Consider the following 15,112-nt stretch of genomic DNA (forward strand, 5'->3'; position numbering starts at 1 on the left):
GGGAAAAGTCTGGAAGCAAAACACACAATTAACCCCAGGGAAGGGGAAGTGGCATTAATTTCAGTCTTGTAGGTAGCAGCCATTGAAGTCAGTGTGAAACTTTGAGGGTTTATCTGTATTATTGGAGGAGGATGACCCCTGTTTCTGCTGCTTTAACCTTGAACCTGTGGGAAAGCAACGGGATGTGTTTTACAGCTGGAACTCCACTCCTTACCCTCCCATTCCAAAGAATATTCATTTGAACTGCCTGAAGCTTTGGGTTTTTATTCAAAGCCAATGTGTGTCTCTCAGAATATGTCATATTTTAAAGTTAGTCAAATATGTAAATGTTTGAAGTCATTTGTTGTCTCAAAATATTGGAGAGATTCAGTGCAACCTTTCAGTATCTCAGATATTGTCACCCCAAAGTTACCAGTTTATGCAAAAATCAGGAAGTGAATTCTGTATGATTGTTACAGATAGTTTTGTGGAGTTCTTGATATGAAGAAACTCTCAGCTTAATATTTTAAACAATTTTGGACTTTGCTATCAATTAGTGTAGTTCTTTCTAGTTAATTTCTGTTCAATTCTTTTCTTGAAGATTGCTTCTAATATTTTAACTTTTAATTGGTAAGAAATTTCTTTATTAGTTTTATTTGAGTTTTTAATTGCTTTAATTATTGTGATTTTAGTAAGGACTTGGCAGCAGGATTAGAGACAATTAATATTTGACAGATGGGCGTCACAGTGATCAGTATGCAAGAAATACCTGGGCAGATAAAGAGAATCTTGTCACATTTAAGCTTCTGCACAGCCTCACTTTGCATAAACAGATAGTAAACATGAGAAATCTTACAGGAAGTTTGCTGAGGCAAGACATTAGTCCTTGCCAAGAAACACCACTGATATTTTATAATTACAATACCAAGCTTGGTTGTGTCACATTGTGGGAGACATTTTGTCATCATCCTCGTCATTGCTATTAATGTGCAGAGGCATGCAGGATAAAATATAAAGCTTTAGGTCTCACTGGTTTTGATCTGACACAGTTGTTGCAGGATATAAATGAATTTTGTATTCTTGTTCTATCTGTTCTCAACACTCCCAAAGAGCCAGGCAGTAACAGCAATGCCCTTGGCTCCCTTTTCACTTGAAAAAACTGTACAGTGTTTTCTTCTGCCACCTCAATGTTGTGAAGACCTTCCCCTGAGTTTTGGGAGAAAAGGATTGTTATTCCAGTAATTGGGTAGTCTATGACAACTTGATATAATTTCTTTATTAATAATGTTTCTTAATATGGAAAAATGACATCTTGGTGTGTTTGAATTCAGCTGCCCTGACAAAACTAATTGCTCCTCGAGATGCCATCCTGGGATGTGCTGGGAGTGTGAAAAAGAACAACTGCTGACTTCAGTAACTTATTTTCCCAGCAATTTAACATTTTTCACATAATTAGCTTTGGTGTTCTTCTTGGATTAACAGATCCACTAATAACATTGTACTTTAAAAGCTGCAAAGTGGGAAGAACATAATGCAAAGCATATTCAAGGGGTGCCAGCTCATTATGCTGACAGGTTGGGTAAGTACAACACAGTTATCCTTTAACCTTCACAAATGCTTAAATACATTTCAAATACAGCCTTGATGGTAGAATGCAAGTTTACAGATTTGTAGTTTGCCTCAATCGTAGGGTAAACTCCTGAAATTAGCTGAGTTTTGATTGCTGGCAGATTATTCCTAACGAGAGATTATAATTTGTCTGTATCTTCCACTTCTTTAACTCAAAATCTAAGTAGAGGAAGGAAGGAACACCCCATAAATACACACAGAAATTGATGATATAGATATAGGTGATACAGATATGGATATGGAATGTTTTTTTGTTGTTAATCCAAATAATGCTTTGAAAGGGGCAGCCAGGCCAGGGCACAGCTAAAATAACCAGAGCCAAGACCTGCATGTCAGGACAGTAAAAGGCCCAATGGATTTCTGCTTGGAATGATAAACATTGTAAAGACAAGGCTTTATATCTGCCTTTTTTGGTTTTCCTTGTGCAGCTTTTCAAATCCTCAGGAGTTGCAGGGAAATGCACACACAAATAATCTCTTCCAAAGCCCTTGCAGAGCTGGCTGGAGCTGCAAGGAGAGATTGATGGGAAAAACTGACGCAAAATAAAGTGAACAAAAGTGTTCTAAACTTCAGTGAACATGTTTTGAGAATAATGCGTACGAGGTGATTTGATCAGTTAGGAGTTATAACAGTCAGAAAAGCAGGAGGGTTAATAGAAAATCTAGAGCAGACTTGCAGATGCCAGAGAAGGGATCTGCATTCAAAGGGATGTGTCAAGAACCAGATTTTGTTATAACACAGATGATTTCAAATTAGTGTCTGCAAATCTTAACCAATTGTCATGGGTGGAAATCTGGACTGTGAAATAATACCAGCATGGCTAGCAAACCCCACAGCTTTAAAGGGATGTTTACACAGATTATAAAATGCTAATTTTATCACTGAGATGGAAAATGTAATATAAAGCAGTATGAACACAGTTATTTACCTCGAAGGAGATGGGCTGGAGCAGACCATAGACCTTATTAACCTTAATTATCAGCCCTTGGGGTGCCCTAAATTCTTAGTCTATTAAGTATAAAATGCTAATCTGCAGGGGCTGTAGACTCATCATGTGAAAAATTATTTGAAAATGCAAATGGGAATGAAAAGAGAAACATCCATCCACATCTGATTAATTCTTGCCTGCTGCTGTCTGCGTGGCTCTGCCCTCCCTGGGGTCTCACCAGCACCAGCAGCTCGCCCACTGCCAGGCTCTGAGCCTTGCTGCAGTGCTCCCTGACAAATCTCCTCAATGTTCATTACAAAATATGGACCTGGCAGTGTCTTGGTGAACTTTCCACCCTGACTGGAGCAGCAGAGGACTTGGAAATCATTTAGGATTCTGGAATGGTTGGGCTTGGAGGGGATCTGAAGGATCAGCTGGTTCCAGCCATGGGCAGGGACATTTCCACCAGCCCAGGGGGCTCCAGCCTGGCCTCAAACACTTCCAGGGAAGGAAAGTCCCCAATTCTGGGCAATTTCTCTTCTTTATGGAAGAACATTTGTTCTCTGTGTATCCTGCAGCCCTCCTTGTGTCCGTGGCTGTTTAAAACAGCTCAGCTCCACCTGGCTGTATTGCACAGCTCTCCAAAAAAGCAGCTCATTCGTGGCAATATCTCCCAATCACACATTGTAGTCTAGTTGTATTTTGCTGTTTAAGTAACATCAACTCAAAATTTGACATGAAAATTAACTACAAACAGGAAAAAAAAAAACAGCATTACAGACCATTCTCATCCTGAAACAGAGACATGTTGAAAACATTGAGTCCATTTTAATCCCATGGTTTCTATGGAATGAATCCTATTGAAACTCTTCCCACATGAGAAATTCTGAGATTGACTGCTGTCATGGGCTGTTAGCTCTTAGTTCATGGAAAGTGGCTCTGCTTATTGATATAAATGGATTTTAAGCTTTCTAAATATGAAAATGTACAAGTGGACAATACATCTTCATTGGTGCTGACCTTACTTTAATAAGGGCTTTGAAAAACAGCTTGATAAATGCTGGGCTTTATTTCATTTCTGTTGGCTTTTTTGCTGAAGTGTCTTCAATAGGCAAGAATTTCTGGATAATAAATTTTAGTGGTTTGATATTTCTCTGTTCAGGTGAGAAAGAAAGGAAAGTCCACAGTGAAATTAAGATGTATTTCTTACAGAGCTCACAAGATATGAATTCCTTGGCAATTGGTTATCTGGCATAACTAATAGGAAAAAAATAAACCAGGAATTGTGAATAGGAGGAATAAATCTTCTGTGAAAATAGACTGTATTTTGAGTTGTAGAATGTGTGTAATTATTCAGTGGGTACTTCTTTTTCTGAAATACAAGATAGAAAAATTGCACCTGCAACTTTACAGAATTTTTTTTTTCCAACTGAAGAGAGTACAGTTCATACCAAATTAGGAAAGTCAGGAAAATTGTATCAAATAATACAATATCTTAATGTTGTAATATGGGAGGTTTTCTGCAAATATTTACACATTCTGCTAACTTTAGGTGTCTTTTAGGATGTTCTGTGTTCCCAAACATGTCCATCTATGAGGATACATATGTGAGTTCACACGAGATCAATGAGAAGATTACTGATACTCACCTGTTCTTTTTGTTTAGGTATTTTTTTTATTTGAGATAAAAACACAGGGGTGTTTCTTTATGTCCATGCTACAAAAATCACTCTAGCTGAGCTGGAGATCTCACTGTGAGTTTACTAAAATGGGAGAACTTGATTTTCTTTCTCCACCCTGGATTTATTGCTCCAGTTTGGATATAAATCTCATAATCCTTTGCTCTGTATTATTGGAATATTGCCCATCCTGTGAGTTAAACCTGTGTTTGCTACTGTTTTAAAAACCTCTCTAAGATTTGGGAAGAATGGATGGCATTTCAGCATAATCCCTTAAAAATAACATTCTAAGGAGTAAAAAACACTCCTTTTCCATAATTAGTGCTACAAATTAATATCCCAAATGCAATGTACTGGAGTGATTTTGATTATTCCCTGAAAACACTTGGTTATCACAGGTTATTTTTTCACTTTAGAAAAATCTTCATTTCTTATATGAAAATTTTAAAGAGCTATTTTTTCATGCTTCCATATAACTTTTTTTTCCCTTAGTGTAATTGGTCTCTGTAAGACTTACAACAATCTCATGTGAGTTCTTGAATTACAATACTTTGGTCCTCTGGGATTATTCTTTAGATCCGTTCTTCAGGGCAATAGAAGTTGGGAGGAATTAATTAAGCCTGAACTATGTACAGGCCACATGCTGGCAGGATCTGACTGGTAATGCCAGATGAATTGCAATATTATTGTAATTTAGGACACTTGATAGGACTGCATCCTTGGAATTGTTAATGGAATAAAACTTATATTAATGTAATTTCTTAACTTTCCTGCTAGTTCCATTGACTTTTTTCAGCCTTGAGTTTATTCTAAATTGTCAGCACAGTATGTTCTAGTGGAGAAATTAATAAAAATACCTCTTTTTAAACCAATTCAGGCGGAAACAAAGATGGCAAACATCAGAGCAGCAGAAGCAGTCGCTCTCAGGGAATGACAAGATGTTTCTGCTGCTGGCACTTGTGCCAGTCTGTCACTGGGGTTTGAGGTGAGAGAAACACAAGGAACATCTGCAATCCTGTGGAGTTAAACAGAAATTACTGAAGTGTAGCTCTGCTGCAGTCCCAGCCAAAATCTCACTTCTGGAAATCCACAGCCCCTTGTGCTGCTTTTTTAACCTGATAAATTTCCCCTTTTCCCACTGGCTTTGGCAAATATGCATCTCTTATTTTGTGCGCATTTGTGGACAGATGTTCATAATTCACGAAGTTTGCTGGCTGTTAGCACAAATGATTTTGTCGTGGAAACATATTTTTAGATAAGCAGACACTGAATCATTATGGTTCTTAAAGGCAATTACTTAAATAAGTAATTAGACTAAGAGTCACAGTACTTTCATTTCCCAATTATAATCAAAGTGAGAGTGACTCAGACATTTCACTTTTATAGGAATGGTGACTATAAAGCAACTCAGAGCTTGTGTGTGATTGAAATAATTGATTTTTGGTAAATATTTTGAATTAATGAGTGTTTATTATTTTGTTAGAGCTGCAGTGGTAATTAATTATGTAAACAAAAATGACAACAACAGCCAGACTAGACGTGAGCAGAACATGCCGAATATTTATGCTGTTTTATTACTATATATTTTTGGATTCTGCTGCTTCTGCCTGAGTGGAAAGGTTGAGGTAAAACCAAAATATTTCTGGGACAGAAATTCTTGGAAGTGATTGCTGTCTTGTTAAAGGAGAGCTTGTTTGTTCTCAGCTGAAGTAGCTGTGAAAATGTAATTTCTCTTGGCTCTTGGCTTCTCCAGGTGATCCCCCAGTGTAATTGGTCACTGCTCTAAATTGTGCTTAATATCAACATTAACTGCATGCAACCAAGACAAACTCTAAATGGGAAGAAATACCAAAGTGATAAATTGATTTCTTTCTTCTTCTGTTTCCAGATCTGGCACTCTGATTTAAAAATGCATTTTGGTGTGGGGTTTTGCTGGGGGTTTCTGCTGTTTGTTTTTGTTCTGGATGCTGACATATTTTTAGGAAACTCCAACTTTTTTTACAGGAAGTCCCCAAAGTGTTTTTATTTTATTAATCTCCATTAGAGGCAACTTGGTTGTACTTTTCACAGATAACAGGGAAGGCTCATTCCATTACAAGCACCAAGATGCTTTTTTCTGCATACAATGGCCTGTTATCTCTTAAATGCTTCTGTTTTATGATCAGGAGTAAACTTTTACAAACCTCTGAGATGGAATAAAGGGGATTTTTAGTCAAGTACACTGGGAGCATTTTTACATCAAACTTCTTTAGGTTCATTTGAAAGGGAGCATTGTGGTGCCCTGCTTTGAGCCTTCAGCATTTGTCCATGGTGAAATAATAGTACTCTGCACTATTTTTTTTTTCCTGTACAAAGGGAAATACTTCTGTTCTGAATGATTCTTTATAACTTTTTGGAGCTGTGGTGTTTGTCATGCTGCAGATCCTGACTGTGCAGTAGAATCTCTGAAATAACCAGTATCACACCTCTGTCCTCTGTCTTCGTTTCATTCCATTCAGGCAGAAATTCCCTCTTAGTCCTTGGAGCCTAACCTGGAGGCCAGGTACCTACAAAGCATCCCATCAATCATTTGAGGATGGGTACACTGCTCAGATCCACCATTTCTTGCTGCTTTCCTGCAGAATTTTGGAGAAGCAGGATTGGGCTAAAGAAGGAAAAGTGGATGGAGAAAATGATCCTTTGGTGGAGCTCCATCAGAGCTGGAAGCTGATGTCCCCAGCAGCAAGGCTTTAACCAATAAGTGTGGCCTTAAAATGTGGTTTTGCCTTTGAGAAGTAAGAATCCTTGAGATGCCTTTGCTTTTGGAAGCTGCAATAACCCTCCAAATGTGATTTGTACTTTAAAAGCTTATTTATAGAAGACAGACCACCGCTAATGACATTTGCATGGAAATTTCCCCAATGAATATTTATAAATATGAAATATGAATACAGCGGAGTGTAGTGCATGTCCTGGCACACACATTTCTATCCACAGATGTATGGGTTTTGTTGAACTCAGCACAAGTGACAAATCTCCCAGGGAAACACCAAACAGCTTGTTCTTCATACAGATGTTCCTTTGGCATCTTATTAGAAAGACTTGAAAACATACTGTTTTACTGGCAATAAAGCAGCAATAATGTCTTAATAGAATCTGAAAGAATAACTAAGTACTTCAAATGCCTGGAATAAAGGGGTAATTGAAGTTGCTTTGGGTTTAAGCCTTGGTAATTTCTTGCTTTATAATAACTCAGGTGACTGTCTATCTAATGAAATGCAGTCAAGTAAGAGCGTGCTATTGATTGAGAATTTAAATGTTTGCCTGTATCTGCAGTGTGTCTCTGTGATACTCATCATTGTAATGGAAGAAACAAATCATTTAGATTATAGCTCATTATGCTTAACACAAGAAGTAACTCACTTGCACAGAGACTTTTCTAAAACTTTGCAAAAATTTTGATGAGCATATTGCAAACTAATCTCACAAATAATTTGCACTCCTAGGTTTTTTGTTAAAGAGTGATCACTGAAGTTGTCAGGCTTATTAATTCAAAATATTTTGAGCTCAACAGTTAGATTTCTGTCATAGTTTTAAAAAATCAGGGGATTTTATTGTTCTGAATATCATAACCTTTATGGTTTGGTTCTCCAGCATTTCTCTCTAGACTCAGGCCTCCAGGATTCCAAAGAAGGCAGGCAGCAGTTTCCACCCCATTTTAAGAACTGACAGATGGTATTTAAAGAAAAGCTGTGAATGTGATGTGAATAAGCAGCTTGATTTACAACCTCAGGAACCAATTTTATGCCTTTAGATATTCTGGGAATGTAAAGGAACAGTGGAAGCTCTGACCACCAAACTAAAGGTAGCATCACCTCCCCCAAAAGTGTGGAGGGCTGCATTTCCCAACCTGGCTCCTTCTGAGATTCTGTAAGGCAGAATGCGTGTGAAAAACTTTGGAAAAGAGGAATTAACAATTAACAATTTTCCACCTTTTAAGAGGTCTTAAATTTTCTTTTGAACTTTCACAGTGTAAATAACAATCCGTGAGCTGAGGCTATTTAGTGTCTTGACCACTTGAAATCATCTGGACTTTTTCACTGAGAAAGAATCTCCTGGAAGAGGTTTCAATGTACTTTGAGTGTTATCTGTCTCCATAAAGTTTAGGAACCAGTGGGTTTTTCAAGTCAAATTTTCAATTATCTGGAAGCGCAGTAAATAGATTTCTCCTTCCCTTCACCACTCCTTATGGGAATTAAAAAAAAAAACAACAAACAACCACAAGCAGATTCTGTGTTTTTTCCTGAAATTTAAATTTTGAGACCAGTGTGTGAAGCAGGACTGTGGCCATCACTGGGGATTCTTTCAGGTCATTCTGCCTGGCCAAGGCTCTGGCAAAATCCAGATTTTAAAGGACTTTCTAAAGATGACACAAAGTTTAATCAAGCTGAGCTGTTATGAATGATTGAGGAAGAACTGGAGAAGCTAAAATAAAAACCCAATAGAAACAGAGTTCAGTGTTTTACTTGTGAAATGCTTCTTTGCTGGAAAACTATTTCACATAATTGCTGTGATATTTTCTGCCATTACAAGCCAGGAATCATTTGTCAAATGTCTGAAAAATAACAACATGAAGTCCTTTGTAATTAAATTGTATGGATAAGGTAATTGAGAAACATTTCTTTCCTATCACTTAATCCTCCCTCATTTTCATGAAGAAGTATTTAGTTTTAAAATCAACATTTTTTGGCAGACTTTACTTATTTTCCATTCTTTGAATCTGTTTTCTAAAAAGTGGTTTCCTTAAAGTTGATTTGTTTATAACTCTGTACTGATGAATTGCATCATTTTGGGTTATTCTCATAATATAACATTTTGAGTAGTTGGTAGAAAAAAGAATTGTTTTACTGAAGACAACAGACAGCAGATAATGACACAGTTATTGTAGATGAGATTTACTGAAGGAGAAAAATCTTGTAAATAAGAATTGACATTTCAAGCAATAAACTCTAACATTAAATAGTACACAAATAAAGGAATAGTTAGGTGATCTTAACAGGCTGTTCCAGCTATAAAGTTATAATGAAGTTATATTTCAAGTCTCAAACTGAGCAGGAGATGGAAGACTTAAATGTTCCAATTTTCTCCATCAGGAAAAAATTCTATTCTGTTTTTTCTTATTTCATGAAAGTTCTTTCTCTCCTCAGGTTTTCAGGAGGTGCCAGAACTGGGTGGATTAGAGACAGAAAGGCTGAAAAATTCAAGAACTCTGGGTGTGTGTCTCACAATCCCCTTGAATGAGGAGGAAATCTGAGGATGAATCTGGTGCTGCAGGCCAGTTCCCAAGGAGAATCTGCTGCTGCTTTGTTCTCTGCTGTTAAATACAGATAATATTTCTGTTCGTGATGGGACATTCACCCCCTGTTCAAGAAGTTCTGCAGAAGAGGTACAAAGGTGTCCACACCAGTTCCTGGTAATTCCCACTGGGATCCTCCCTTATTGTAAAAATAAACTCTGAGTTCTTCAGGTGGAAATGTTTGTAAAGGTAGGGAGGAGAGGGATTTTTTCCATCATAAATGAGCAACTAAAAAGCTTTCAAAGCAGTAAATGCAGTTTTTATTTTCTTTTTTTTATTTATTAAAGGAGATGATCAATTTCATTAGACTTTCTCAGAGTTAATACTCTTGGATGAACATGGCATGACTTCATTTGAATATCTGAGCCTTAATGGCATTGCCATTGTTTATCAAAGCTTTTATCACTTAGCAGCTTTTCACTGGGGCTAATCCTTCATCAAGGCATGAAACTTTACAGAGCTGTATCCACATGATGATGGTCAGATTGCTCTCCATTAGAAGAGACAACAGGGGTTTATTTATCAGTATTAATTTTAATTAGCACATATTTGTTGAGAAGTAATTCAGCAATCATCCTTAGTAATATGAGATCTTGCCTATAATCTGTCTGTGTATGTACACAGAATTGCATGAAGGCAGAAGCTTTTATTAGGGGAATAAATTACTGGTTTAAATATTGGTTTTGAAAAATAATTTACTATTTACCCATTAGGGAGAGTTGTTGGTCTATCTTAACACACTGAAAATCTAATTTTCTTTTAAAAAAATTATTAATTATTCCTTCTAGCCAAAAAGGACTACATCATTAACCCCAAAGCAGCGGTAATAAACAAAAATAATTTAAAAGCTTTATTACGTTCAATTAATTGGTTGTAGCAGACTAATTTTGTCATGCTTTGCTAGACAGTGTATTGTAAGTAATTTTGATGATCTCCAATTGAGTTGGGCAAACAAGCCTGCACACTAAAGCAAAAATTGAATTGTCTTGATAATTACAAAAACCATTGGCCTGTTTGGTATTTGTGATAAATGGGTTAATTAGCTACTTTTTATTACATCTAGACTTTCAATGCAGCCCAACAGTGGTAATTTATTTTGCTTTGTAAACTAGTACAGTCAAAATTCTATTGTTCTGATTTGTTCCAAATAAAAATCTTTAGAGCTACATGATTTAATACTAGATAAGTATGGGAGTGGATGGGGTTTTCATTGTCTGCACTTAGTTTGGGGAATTTGTGGAATTTTAAGGTTGTAGTCATAGAAACTCTCATTTTCCTTTTTTTTTTTTTTGGTGTTTGCTTTGCCTTGTTGTCATTTGTGCAAATTGACAAAGTATTTTGAACAGTCTTGGTAAACAGCTCTTCCTCTGACTCATAAACAATTTGAAATATATAAATGATTCATTCAAATTAGAGTTCATCAGAAGTCTAACAATTAATCACAATGTTTAAATGTCATTTTGTAGTTGCCAAAATATTGTTTTGAGCAGTCATTTTGCTTAATATTTGTTTATTTGTGCTGGGGTCTGAGAAGCCAGGTAAGGTTAGGGCTGGTTCTGCTTCTCCCTCGTAGCTGAGCCCACTTTAGATCCTTTTCCTTGGAACAGGGCCTGTTCCTCAGTGGGTGTTAAATCTGGAAGGATTCATCCCCTATAAGTTACTGATTTCAGCAGTGAGGGTGGAAAGTTTAGGCTTATACTTGGACTTGACAGAAAAACAAAATCAATGTTCTATAGTTTGGGGATTTTTTTTTTTTAGGAGAGTTGCATTTTAAGATAAACAGAAATTCCTGACCCACTCCCCCCTCCCCACAAACATGGGTCTTCATGAAATTTAACAGCATTTTCCAATGTGAGAGTATTGACAGAAACTCTGATTCTCCAAGAAATCTAAGTACTTCTTTCTCCATTTCAAGTTTGGAAGGATTATTCCAGTACTTCAGAGTCCTAACTGCACCGAGCACTTTAATCCTGTTGTTTGGAGATTATCATTCTCTGCCTTCTCCCTCCCATTAGACACTGCAGGCACATCCTGGTAATCTCAAATTCCAGGGAAGTGCTATCTGGCAATCAATGTCTCCCTGCCCCTCTATTTGCTTTTCCACTCCTTGCATATTTTAAACTAAAAGAACTAGACTCACAATCTCCTCTCCAGCAAAGGACAAGCTATGACTTACAAAAACCCCTTTTATAATTGGGATCTGTCCTTAGTCCTGAGCTCGTGTTTGCCATCTCTTCCCTGGATCCTTCCCCAGGACCTCTGTGGTGACTCCAGGTGCTCCTGCTAACTCCAGAGATTCCCTTTGCTGCCAGGCAGAAAGGCTGCCCGGGAGAAAGCATGAACTGAGTGAAATAAATTCTAATCTCTCAGCTGACAGGGAGCAGGAGATGAGCCTGTATCTCCAAATGATGGCCTGGATGCCAGCTCCCAAACTCCTGGGTCACACTGCAGGGCCAGAACTGCTCTTTTCTGCTGTTTTCTCCTCTTTTATCTTCTCCTCTTTTCTCTTCTCCCCTTTTCTCCTCTTTTTTTCTCCTCTTTTTTTTCTCCTCTTTTTTATCCTCTTTTTTTCCCTCCTCTTTTTTTCCTCCTCTTTTTTTTTCCCTCTTCTTTTTTTGCTCTTCTCTTTTTTTTCCCCTCTTCTTTTTTTGCCCTTCTCTTTTTTTCCCCTCTTTTTTTCCCCTCTTTTTTTCTCCTCATTTTTTCTTCTCTTTTTTTCTCCTCTTTTTTCTCCTCTTTTTTTCTCCTATTTTTTTCTCCTCTTTTTTTCCCCTCTTCTTTTTTTCCTCCTCTTTTTTTTCCCTCCTCTTTTCTCCTGTTTCCTCCTCTTTCCTCCTCTTTCTCTGCCAAGACCTCTCAAAGAAAGGCTTGGTCAGTGTGTGCAGGCTCAAGCCCAGCTCTCAGCCTGCCTGCTTGGGGCACAGGAGGCTGCTGGAATGCAAGCACAGAATGTCAGGCTGCTTTGGGCTGGACAGACCTTTGATGGTCACTTGGTCCCATGGGCAGGGACCTTCTGCTAGCCCAGCTTGCTCAGAGCCTGTCCAGCCTGGCCTTGGACTCTGCCAGGGATGATCCAGGGGCAGCCCCAGCTGCCCTGGGATGAATGTTTGCCCTTCACTCTGCTGTCAGCAGCAGCAGAATGTGTCTCATGAACATTTCAATGCTTTATGTTGTGCCTCGGTGTCTGTGGTGCTTGTTTTCACTGCTGGTGTGTGCTACAAAACCAGGAATTGATCCTGTGCCATAAGGGCTGGCACTTTATGCACCCTAAAACGTGCCTTGGAATATGCATGGGATTTCTGACAGGGAAGGCAGGCTTCTGTCGGGGTCACTTGGCAAGACCCCAACAGTGTGAAAGTCCTTTTTTCCCCAGCCCAGATGCTGAAGAAGAGGTCTGGAATGTGTGAAGCCGAGTTTTCAAGGATGTTTATTTTTCCTTATCCATAATAGTTTCTCTCTGACCTGCCGAGGTCTGGCTAGCACAGAAGCCATGGCAGTCTCCCTCCCGCCCCAGGTGGCTCCCACATTATATACCCAAAATTATGTGTACCATGCTTACAATTCCCATACCAATACCTAAAATCTATGTTGGACAAGGTTTCCCTATCCTAAACCAACAGAAAAGTGTCACTATCACACCAAGACATGGAGGACAAGAAGGAAGAAGAAGCTAGGGCACGCCCAGATTCCTCCATCTTGTAGCCCTGAATTTCATTCTAAAAAATCCCAAAATTCTACTTTTCCACCCTGTGTCAATTTCTTTATTACATCATTCAAACCTTTTTTGCTTGTAGTTCCTCACATAGGATCAGCAGCCTCTCCCATGGGTTAAAATTGAATCCACAGGTGTTTTTTGTTTGCTGCCAAGGTCATCCACGGATTCCAACAGGCTTCTGCAAAGAAACCTTCACCCAAAATCACGAAGGAGGAGCAAAGTTCTCTGCTAGGTGGCAATGTGAGAAGGTTCCAGGGATGGCAGTGCCCTTGACTTTGGTTATTGCCCTGTGCTGCTGCCATGCAGGATGGCAGCAGTTACCTTTTGGTTCTCATTCTGCCCATTTCAATCATGCTGCAATGACTGCTCCACTTCAGTTGCTTCATGGACACATATCTGGCTATCAAAATCTATTTTAACCTTTCATTAAGAGAAGAAAAAGTGCTTTTTTTTCTTAGGAGGCAAGCATCTGGCCTAGGATTTCTTACCATTAGGAACTGGTCAATATATAGGATACCTTTCATTTCCTTCCACATCTCCCTTTTCTTTTAAAGCTACTTAAATTCATCTCTCCATTCTCATTTCTTCCCTAGGATTTTTGTATGATCACAGTGCTTTGAAGCTGTCTCTGTGATTGTAATTTTTTTTCCCCAGTAGGCTGTAGGGCAGAGTAGACTGGTGTGATAACAATGGGCCTAATTGAGATAAAGTTTAATGGTTTTTCTCACATGCTCCATGATTAGGCCAGTGGCACATTTTATTGTCATCTTTTCTCTGTGGTTGTTGTGTTAGCTGGTCCTAATTATAATTAAATGTTTCAAGGCTAGATAGAATAACACCTATTTTATGCAGGAGTCTTATTTTTTTTTTCATTTGTGTTAGATTTTTAGTTGGTTTTTTTTCCCCTCCTCTTTCCTTTTTCCTCACCATTATAAAAGGCTGAAATCCACCCTGCTGACCATCATCTGGAACAAAATTTATAAACTGTTTTTTCTCATTCAGTTCATGGCTAAACAGTTTACATATAGCTCATCAAATCTGCTAATCATATTTGACCAATATATAAAAGATATTTAGGCAATCAAGGAATGAAATACATCTCATGGACAATTCTAGCCTCTAAAACCCCCTTATAGCAACGAAGGAAAACTTCTTTCATTTCTGAAATGGTCAATCATGTCTGTAGTGGTCCTTAAGACAGAATTTTAAAAAAAATTCCTGATTTATCCCCAAGTTCCTCATTGTGATTATCTGTGTGGTAGTAGCACTCTGCAGGTTTCGAGAGGATAATATCTCCTAAAGGGTACATTTACTTTTAAACCAGCAGCTGAATGAATCTTGTGCAGTCAGTCCTGTTTTCCTTGCAATTATGTTGTCTGTGCAGTGGAATGGCTGAATGCAAAATGTGTGGTGGCTGCTTCACAGGAACAGAATTAGTTTTGTGGTGAATATTGTAATATTCAAGAGGTGCCTTGAGAGAGCAGCTCCTGAATTCATGAGAAGTGAAGGGGTTGTTAAGATGAATATTTAAAGTATTACTGAGCGGATTCATTAGGCTTTAGTTCCAAGCTGGGCACTCCTCGTGGACAGCAGTGCAGTTCTGTTCTTTAAAGCACATTCCTAAAAGGATTCAAAATGAAACCTGGCCTTGGCCCTGTAGAAAATATGAAGTCTGTGAACAGATTACATACCAACATTTGATGAAAAAACTTAGTAAAGGCTTACCTGTGCTGATGAGAGGCATAATGATTACACCTTTTAGTAGTCCTGAATAAATAAATAGAATTAGCATCTGAAGCACCTTGCAGGGGCTGCATCAGCTCTGCCTGGACCTGCTGCAGCAGCCA

At 38.2% G+C, this 15,112-nt stretch overlaps 1 long non-coding RNA gene across 2 annotated transcripts in view; it reads left to right on the forward strand.

Moving 5' to 3' along the window:
- Nucleotides 1–15,112, forward strand: part of LOC144247121 (uncharacterized) — a 218,174-nt gene that overhangs the window by 161,639 nt on the left and 41,423 nt on the right. For both annotated transcript variants that reach the window (XR_014952393.1, XR_014952394.1), the window contains one exon: nucleotides 9,402–9,667. This is a non-coding gene — a long non-coding RNA (uncharacterized LOC144247121). The remainder of the gene's footprint in view (nucleotides 1–9,401; nucleotides 9,668–15,112) is intronic.

The sequence above is a fragment of the Lonchura striata genome, chromosome 4A, assembly GCF_050655825.1.
Source record: "Lonchura striata isolate lonStrDom1 chromosome 4A, ASM5065582v1, whole genome shotgun sequence".
NCBI classification, from domain to species: domain Eukaryota; kingdom Metazoa; phylum Chordata; class Aves; order Passeriformes; family Estrildidae; genus Lonchura; species Lonchura striata.